This window comes from Myxine glutinosa, chromosome 7 (assembly GCF_964187855.1).
Source record: "Myxine glutinosa chromosome 7, kmMyxGlut1.1, whole genome shotgun sequence".
Lineage (NCBI taxonomy): Eukaryota > Metazoa > Chordata > Myxini > Myxiniformes > Myxinidae > Myxine > Myxine glutinosa.
The window spans coordinates 145528450-145538847 of NC_136267.1; the positions used below are offsets into that span (position 1 = coordinate 145528450).

The 10398-nt window shown below is 39.2% G+C and overlaps 1 long non-coding RNA gene across 1 annotated transcript; it reads left to right on the forward strand.

Moving 5' to 3' along the window:
• The first annotated feature begins 328 nt into the window (after positions 1-328).
• LOC137430864 (uncharacterized) lies at positions 329-8492 on the forward strand. The gene is made up of 3 exons (XR_013623988.1): positions 329-393; positions 4830-4900; positions 8410-8492. It is a non-coding gene; the product is annotated as an uncharacterized LOC137430864 (long non-coding RNA).
• The last annotated feature ends 1906 nt before the right edge of the window (positions 8493-10398 follow it).

The following is a 10398-nucleotide window of genomic DNA, read 5'->3' on the forward strand; positions in this document are numbered from 1 at the left end:
TGATTTCATGAAACATATTTGCTGAAAAAAAGACAAATTTAATAGAAATTAATGCCAGACAGAAAATGTTCCCAATTTTGATAATCTGCTGTACCACATCTATAATTTTGAATATTTGGTCTAATGCCAGTAAGTACTAAATGCAGTAAACATGGTAAGCTGCCTTTTGCTTTTACTTCCATGCTGCATGAGCTTATTTTAGATAAAAAAAGTTTGTGTATAAACATCTATTTTCCTTGATAGCTAATGTCTTGGTGCAGTTATCTCTTCACAACTATTCAATGCTTCATACTGATTTGATGTTATTTTGTCACATATCCTTCAGGAATCATGAACACAGTGTGAAATCAACGCTGATAAGCCAGACATTTGGTGGAAACCTGAACTCACAATGTAAGTTTATTGGGGATTTCCATCGTTTGTGTTTTTCTTTTCCATTAATGGTCTCACTGCCAATGAGGTTAAGTGATCCCCACACAGTCTTATTCTCATTGTCACTAGATGCTCACCAGCATGGCTCTCTGCCTGGGTTGGACACCAAGACTGGTATTGAGACCATAAAGATGATGGCTATTAAGTTGCTGACTGGATAAAGGCTGTTTGGAAAGCAATTCCATTTACATTCTTGGAAGTGTTCGAGGTGCTGTGATATTGAAGATCCTTCCGAGATATTTTGCTCCAAAAAGAGCTCATCAGCCTTCAGTCTAGTTTTAATTTTCCAAGGGAATTTCCAGTTCACTTCTGGCATCCAGTTGCTCGCTTTTTCAGCCTTTTCTCTTGCCTCTGATTGACCTCTTTCCAAAATTTCCCAACACAGCTGCTGAACAGTTTATTACAATCACTTCTGTGTGTCTGCCTGGACCGCAACTTTTTTTTACGATTTGAGCTTTTGTCATGAAATTTTCAACAAAACTTTATGATGAGAATATGGAGAAGACAAATTAATAATTTTGTCAAAAGGTCTAAAGATCAAAAGTAAGCATCACCTAAAATCATAAATTTTCCTGCCTTCTCGCATTCCTGCTTTCTTATTTCTACATCGATTTCTTAATTCCTGCATCAATTTCTTATTCTCCAAAAATGAATAAATGTGGGGGTGTACTTACTTTTTCCACATGCGAAATTTGCATTTATGTTTATTTAAATTATACAATGGCCTACAAAATGTAAATGTTTCATGATATTTGTTATATTATATCACCTTTATCTATCAATATTGTTGAAATGAAGATCAAATAGCTGAATGTTGAAATATGTTGAAAAAGTCAAAACTTTACATGCGGTGTACTTACTTTTTCACTTGACTATATATATATATATATATATATATATATATATATATATATATATATGTATATTTATAATATTGCAAGTTGGTGGGTCAGGTCGATTGATCAACTTCGAATACCCTGCCTCTTAAATATTTACCCATATTGAGTTGTTCAAAACAGTATCGATTCTTAAAACAGGGGCAATACCCCTGACACTCACCTGGTAGAATAAACAGTATACGGCACTGACTAAAGGTATTTTAAACCAATTTCAATGCTTGCTCGAAGACAGGGCGGCATGTAGAATCATACTAACATAATCATGACACTTTAAACAATCAAATAAAAAAATATCTATTTTCGGGGCAACCATACTCCTCCCCTCCCACCCTGTTATTCCTCCTCAGATCCCAATTTTTCCAATACCTTCAACAAACATTGGTATGTCACGGATGATGAAGGTTGTGGTGAAGTTTCATCAAAATTGTGTGTGTAGGTTCTGAGCAAAATGCAAATACCTATTTTGGGGGGCAAGCCCCCCATAGACCACCTTAGACCCCGATTTTTTAAATGCCAGGAACAAACTTTGGGAGAACATGGGTGATTAAGGCTGTGGTGAAGTTTCATCAGAATTGCATATGTAGTTTCTGAGAAGAAAGCAAATACCTACCTGGATCAATAAATACCTGGATCCACTTTGACCCCCGGTATACCGTCTTAGACCCTGATGCCGTGAACAAACTTTAGTCACAACACAACAAATATAATTTGTGCCAAATTTGGTCGCAATCCCATCAGCGATTTGAGATGAAGTTTCAAGTGTTTACAGATGGACTGACGGACTGACGGATGGACGGACTGACGGATGGACAGACTGACGGATGGACGGACGGACGGACTGACTGACGGACTGACTGACGACGCACCATCGCATAAGCTCCCCTGAACTTCGGTCCAGGTGAGCTAAACACGTTTTAGAACATTGTGAGACTATTTCACGAGGCAATTCATTCCACATGTTTACCACACAATTTGAAAATATATACTTGCATATGTCAACATTAAAATGTTTAACAAATAAATTCATGGTATGACCACAAGTTTACCGGAAAAGTGAAGAATTGTGAAAAAATTCCAATCGGAAAAACTATTTTATCTTTTACATACCATAAGCAAATCTCACAATAGTCGTTCTTCTGAAGACGATATTTAAAGTAAAATGAGACGATTTAATATTTGTATGGAACATTTTGAACACCAGGTAAGCAACGAGGCAACAGTCGTTGAAACCGTTGAAAACGTTGAAATCAGTTAAATATGTCTTTTAAACAATGTTTTCCAAACCAAACAATGTGTGCATGTGCAACAAAATACTTTTTTCTGTTTTACCGGCCACCACAAGCTTTTGTTTTTATTTATTTATTTATTTTTAATGGTCTAATGCTCATAATGGAGCTCATTTTATACATGATTTAACGCTGATTTTCTCTTGTTTACAAATATATGAAAAGCAACTTCCTGCGCAATTAGCAGCTCGTTATATTACACCTTATCTTCAGTCTGTCACCGCTGATTGGTCAGGAAGTGTGAGGGAGGTTTTTTGTCCACCGTCGCACCGCGGAGCGAAAGGGGGACTATGGTTTTCCCCTCCGTCCGTGTGTCCGTCCGTGCGTCCATCCGTGCGTGCGTCCGTCCGTGCGTGCGTGTGGGCATGCGTGCGTACGTGCGCAAGAAAAGGAATGAATTCAAATTTGGTTTGTGGGTGCAACCCACGTAAAAATCCAAGATGGCCACCGCCATGTATGTCTGACGCCATGTATGTCTGAACCTTGTGAGCGGAATATCTTGAAAAATATGCGAAGTACCAACTTCTAATCAGGTGTGTGGGTGTATCTAGGCATAAGGAAGAACGCTATTGAAAATTGGATCGCCACGTCAAAATCCAAGATGGCCGCCACCATATATATTTGTGAACATTGTGAGCGAAATATCTTGAAAAATAAACGAACTACTAACTTCTAATCTGGTGTGTGGGTGTACCTACGCATAAGGGAGAACGCTGTTGAAAATTGGTTCGCCACGTCAAAATCCAAGATGGCCACCTTGCGTCTTACACTTTGTCAACTCACATCACTTCACCGACGGGGGACCTAGGCGTAACGCTTGTTTTGGATAATTATTGTGTATCAGAAAGTCGGACAACTGGGTTGACTATGTGCTCGATTGACTAGGTTTGGGTTGACTGACACCACAAAATAGAACATTGGCGAAAAACTCAGAAAACAAGAAAGTAAGATAGTCTATGATTCAAAATATCATTTGTTTGTAATTACCAGGCGAGAACTAGAATGGCACTCAGTAGAGAGCACACCTTCGCCAGGTGAACAGTTTACGTTTTGTATCCCAGAGTAGAGCAGAAAATCACAATACAGAATCACATTTAATCAAAATCATCCGTCCACAACTTTTTGAGATATCCTGCTGTATGCATATCATTTTTGGACCTATCACTCAATGGTGAAGTATCACTTAAAAACTTCTACCAGCCGGATCCGGATCTTCACCAAAATTGAATCGATTCTTCCTTGTCACACACAAAACCTGTGCACCAAGTTTCATCCAAATCCGTCCATAACCTTTTGAGATATCCTGCTATATGTTGGTTTTAGCCCCATCACTCAATGGTGAAGAATCACATAAAAATTAAATAATTGTCATATCCAAATGCGTATTCAGATTTTCACAAAAATCGAACTGAATAGTCCTTGTCGTACACCCAACCTGTGCACCAAGTTTCGTCCAAATCCGTCCACAACTTTTTGAGATATCCTGCTATGTATCGTTTTTGGCCCCATCTCCCAATGGTGAAGAATCCCTTTTAAAATTCTAGTAGCCGGATTCGAATCCGCATCTCCACCAAAATCGAATCATTTCGTCGATGTCACATACACGACATCTCTGCCAAATTTGGTTCGAATCCATCCACAACTTTTTGAGATATCTTGTTCACGAACAGACAGACAGACAATAAGAAAGTATGACAGACAGACATGGGTGAAAACATAACCTCCATCTACCTTTGGTGGCGGAGGTAAAAACATTTTTACAGGTAGAAAAATGAAATAAAACAAATTTCAACTTTTCAGTGATTTTTGGTTTCAACTTCAGATTTCAACTTTGAGTTTGTCTTCTCCAAAGACTTTCAATAGTCATTTTCAAGACTGGAATTCCTGCCAGAGTTGTTTGAAACTTTGGCAAACCATCAACTTTCATTGCTTGTAACTTGCACATTGCCAAAGCTAAATATCAGACGGAATGAAGTCCTGTGATTGAGTGTAAATATCTGGAAACGAGCATATAAAATAAATCCTTATTGTGCGAAATGGCAGTGAAGAGTCTGTATTTATATGACCGAGCCATCATGTGACGTGCATTATAAAATGGTTGTGTACTTTACATATATGTTATTGTCCAACTGTTTCAGTAAAATGCGTGCATTGTTCTTTGCTTGAGTTACGTTTCAACCTTGGAATCTTTTTTTTCTTGCCAATTTTACAGTGAAATGCAAGTTTTGTTCAAAGGTGTCGCATCTCCATGAATATGTCGAACATATCGTGTTGGACATAAAGGTATGTAAAAACTTCATTAAAAATCAGATCTGCAACCCCAGAGACCGTTTAAAAAAATTACTTTACATGTATCAACATGTACTGTATTTTTTTTTACATACATATCTATCGTCTATCTTCTATCAAAATATGTGAAAGAAAAGTTTTTGTTTGTTTGTTTGTTTGTCTGCGCAAGCTAATCTCCTGAACGGTGAAATATAGGAGGAAACCTCCAATACAAAAAATGTCGGGACGGGCCCCGGGAAGGTTATCGGCTCGGTGGCGAGGCCGGTCGAGGCCGCTTCGGCCGGGCTGGGCCCATTTCACAATTAAAAGCTGAGCTAAATTATATAGTAGTCAATCTTCCACGGCCGCGAGTAAAAGCTGAATTATAGTAGTAAATGCATTCAAAAAGAACCCGGGGAACGCCGGGTGATTTTGGCTGGTCTTATTAAATCTCCTCTGACTTCACATGACAGACCTGTGACGAGGAGCTATCTTTTGAACTCACATGTTCAAATACGCCAGAAATTCTGACCCCAACTCACTCTCTGAAGTACACATTGGAATTTCGTTTTGACGATTTAACAAGGACAATAAGACATAAAATGTCATGGCCCCCATGGTTTTAGTAATTTTGCTTTGCAGAGCTAAACGGCCGCCAGTCGGCCATTTTTGGTGGGATTCCAAAACAAAACATTTTGCATATGTAAGCCCTCATTCCTTATCTGTGCGGCAAGTTTGAATAAGATCAATAAATGCATGTCCGAGAAATGGTTGAGGACGTGTTTAACATCGGGGTTTTTTTGCATCTAAAATGACCGCCAGTCGGCCATCTTTGATCGCATCGCGAAACAAAATGATGTGCATATGTATACAATCATGTGTTGTCTTTGTGTCAAGTATGAACAAAATTCGTCCATACATCTCCGAGATATGGTTGAGGAAGTGTTCCACATCAGGTTTTTTGCATCTAAAATGGCCGCCAGTCGGTCATCGTTGATCGCATCGCGAAACAAAATGATGTGCATATGTATACAATCATGTGTTGTCTTTGTGTCTACTATGAGCAAAATCGGTCCAAACATGTACGATATATGGTTGTGGATACACGCATGCACACACAGACGGACGGACGAGCGAGACCCAATCCATACGCCCCGTTTCTGACTCTGTCCATCATCGTAAATGCATCGTATATGCAGTGACATGCAATCTGTCGAGGCACTACCACCCTGCACATGTGGGAAGAGGGTGGGGCTGTGCCTCCTCACCTAACCCAAATGACAAGAAGATCCATTTTTTTCAAATTTGGTCAAAAGGTAATATATTGAGAGCTGCATTGTTCTGGAATTGAATAACAGGAAAAAGACACAAACATTGATTTGTAACTCAACACATGTTTATTGCGTTTCCATCACTAAAGCGGCCATTCATTTTTCTTCAGTATCTTGAGTCAGATTACCCATATTTTAGTTCAATTTCTGCTGTCGAGTTTCTCTGCAGAGTTGTTCGATGTTTGGACAGAATGGAGTCGTTTTCATTTTCAAGCAAGACTCTGAACTCGCCTTGTTCAATTAGTTTCTCAGTGTGATTTTTTATGAAATTCATACTTGAAAACACCTGCTCGCATCGGAAAGTATATCCGAAGGTGGACAGAATGCCAAGTGCATATCTCTCCATGTTACTGTCGGTATCCGGGAAAGAATTCCAAACTTCAAACACAATTGGCTTGTTTTTTTGAAATCATCGAATTCAGGACATCTGTGTTGAAGTGGCAGGGTAGACCTGTGCCAGGGTAGATCTGTGCCAGGGTAGATCTGTGCCAGGGTATATCTGTACCAGAATAGACCTGTACAAGGGTAGATCTGTGCCAGGGTAGATCTGTAACAGGGTAGACCTGTACAAGGGTGGACCTGTGCCAGGGTAGATCTGTGCCAGGGTAGATCTGTGCCAGGGTAGATCTGTACCAGGGTAGATCTGTACCAGGGTAGATCTGTACCAGGGTAGACCTGTGCCAGGGTAGATCTGTGCCAGGGTAGATCTGTACCAGGGTAGATCTGTGCCAGGGTAGACCTGTGCCAGGGTAGATCTGTGCCAGGGTAGATCTGTACCAGGGTAGATCTGTAACAGGGTAGATCTGTGCCTTTCTCGACTTTCGAGTTTGGTCACGAAGCCTCTGAATTTCGAACTCCACATGTCCTTGTCCTTCCTGCAAACCAGCCAGTTCAAGTTCGAGTTCTGCTGGGTCTACTCCTGTCAATCCTGAAAAGTTGAGGGCAGATATGTTTACTTCAAGGGAGTTTCAGACGGTCAAAACATGGATGCAGTATCAGTATCCATCAATACAGTTCAGATATCCAACAACAACTTACACACACACACACACACACACACACACACACACACACACACACACACACACACACACACACACACACACACACACACACAAACACACACACACACACAAATACACATATTGATACACACACACAAATACACATATTGATACACACAAACACACACACACACACACACACACAAATACAGATATTAACACACACACACACACATACACACAGACAAACACACAAATACACATATTGATACACACACACACAAACACACAAATACACATATTGATACACACACACACACACACACACACACACACAAACACAAACACACACACACACACACACAAATACAGATATTGACACACACACACACACACAAACACACATACACACACACAAACACACAAATACACATATTGATACACACACACACACACACAAACACACACACACTCACACACACACACACACACACACACACACTCTCTCACACACAAATACACATATTGACACACACACACACACACACAAATACACATATTGATACACACACACAAACACATACATACACATATTGATACACACACACACACACACACACACACACACACACACACACACACACACACACACACACGTTTGCCGTTTCTTGGACTACTGTGAGAATCTCATTCCGAATCCAACTTGAACGCGTCCCTCATAACTCGCAAGTCTCCATATTGTTGTGCCGTCGGTAGTCTATGACACGGTAACCAATCCTCCATCGGTACAATTGTCACAACAAAATAATGCGCAAAGCTTCACCATTTTAACTCCTCTTTTAACTGATGTAAACACAAAGATGCAGCCCACATGTAGTTTCCTTTTGTTTGCTTGTACACCAAGATGGCGGACAACCAATGTGGTGACGTCACATGCACATTCATCCTCCACTGAAGGGGGAGTTATCAAAACATGTTATTTGTTTCCCAAACAAAAACTGTTATCCTGGTGTTTCACAGGCACGATGATTCATCCATATGTTTCGTTTAATACAATTTATTTTATATCCCTCAAATGTGGATATCAAATGGCCAGTATTTGAAGCACTTGCCGCCACGATTCATGTCCGATTGTTATTTTGGAATTTATTTGTTCACACCTTCTCATTGTTGTGCCCTTTACCCACAGCACGTGACCAATGTGACGTCGGCCTTGAAGCGCCACTTCTCCCAGAGGATTGAGTCGGACGTGGATTGCGAGAGGTGGGAAGTTTCACATTTTACCTTCAGAAATCCCCGGGGAAGGAATAAAATTGAGTTATCGCATGTAAATCTTTATCTATCGACGATTCGACATAGCGCAATGCAGGGGTGTGGTGGGGGCCTGGAGGGAGTTAGTGCAGTGGGTGCGCACCCTCTTCGGGTTTCCGGTGGTAAATGATATGCTATGATATTGGATGTAGTCCAGTGGTGGGGCCCACCGTTCAACTTACTCTTCATGTGAGTCAATCATGCATGTGTTTACAGGATACACACATGATGAGAGGTGTCAAGTTCATCTTTTAATAGCACATTAAATGTGTGTTTCTTAGTTGAAGAAAAACAACTGGGAGAAAAATAGTTTTTAAAGAGTGAGTTTTGGAACAAAACAAATTAGGAAAAAAATAGAATATATTTTAAATAGCCACTTTTGGAACAAAAACGTCGTGAAAAAATAACAACGAAATTGATGGAAAAAGTATAAGTTCAGGAAAATGGTGAAAAAAAAACAAAAATCCAGGAAAATAGTGAAAAAATAGCAACTAATTTGGTGTAAAAAAAAAATCCAGGAAAATAGTGGAAAATAGCAACTAATTTGGTGAAAAAAACAACAAAACCCAGCAAAATAGTGAAAAAATAGCAACTAATTTGGTGTAAAAAAACAACAACAAAATCCAGGAAAATAGTGAAAAAATATCAACTAATTTGGTGTAAAAAAAACAAAAATCCAGGAAAATAGTGAAAAAATAGCAACTAATTTGGTGTAAAAAAACAAAATTCAGGGATATAGTGAAAAAAATTGCAACTAATTTGGTGAAAAAAAATCCAGGAAAATAGTGAAAAAATAACAACTAATTTGATTTAAAAAAATTCGTGGAAATAGTGAAAAAAATAGCAACTAATTTGGTGTAAAAAAAACAACAAAATCCAGGCAAATAGTGAAAAATAGCAACTAATTTGGTGTAAAAAAACAACAAAATCCAGCAAAATAGTGAAAAAATAGCAACTAATTTGGTGTAAAAAAACAACAACAAAATCCAGGAAAATAGTGAAAAAATAGCGACATCAGCCCATTCATTATGCATCGGCATGATTCAAAAATAATTAATTGTCCTCTCAGAACCAAGGTAACAAATACACGTTATTCATCAAATAATGCTCACTGACACACCTGCTCACCACAGTGAGCAATTTCAGCACACTAAATGATGATTAAACCAAAGAACAAAATGGTCGCCAAGTACTTTCACGATATCGCCGCAATAAGGCGTAACTAGTCCCACACGGGCGCGGCCGCATGCCGCGGCTAGGCCTGAAACCAAAAGGACTAATTAAATCAAACGGAACGTCAAAATAAAATACTAAAATGAACCAACTCGGTTAAGATAACCAAAACAAAACAACAATACAAACAAAAACGGAGGAGGATGAGGAGGAAATGTCGAAAATTAGCACACCTCGAGGAGCAGCAAAATGGTGTGGCGTAGTAGTGAGAGTAGTAGTAGTTGTAGTAGTAGTAGTAGTAGTAGTAGTAGTAGTAGTAGTAGTTGTAGTAGTAGTTGTTGTTGTAGTAGTCCTGTTATTGGTGTACATGTTATGCACTTTAACACTGTAATTGATGCTTAATGCTGTGAGGAAACCTGGATGGGCACTGAAATGACACCTTATCAGAAAAGTTTGTTTTTTAGTTGCACTTTTGGTGTTCCTGCCAACATTTGATTTGATTTTGCTTTTGGTTTTAATAGTTTGTTACAATGCATTCATCATGACAATGAACTTCAATTCCTGTGATTGATATTGATGTCATCTTTTTCTTGGTGACGACTTTTGCTATTTTTCTTTTGCAGTTGTGATGCAAAGTATGATTATCACGCTCACTCCATCCACGATCCGCCGAACGTTCTGACCTTGGTGCTCA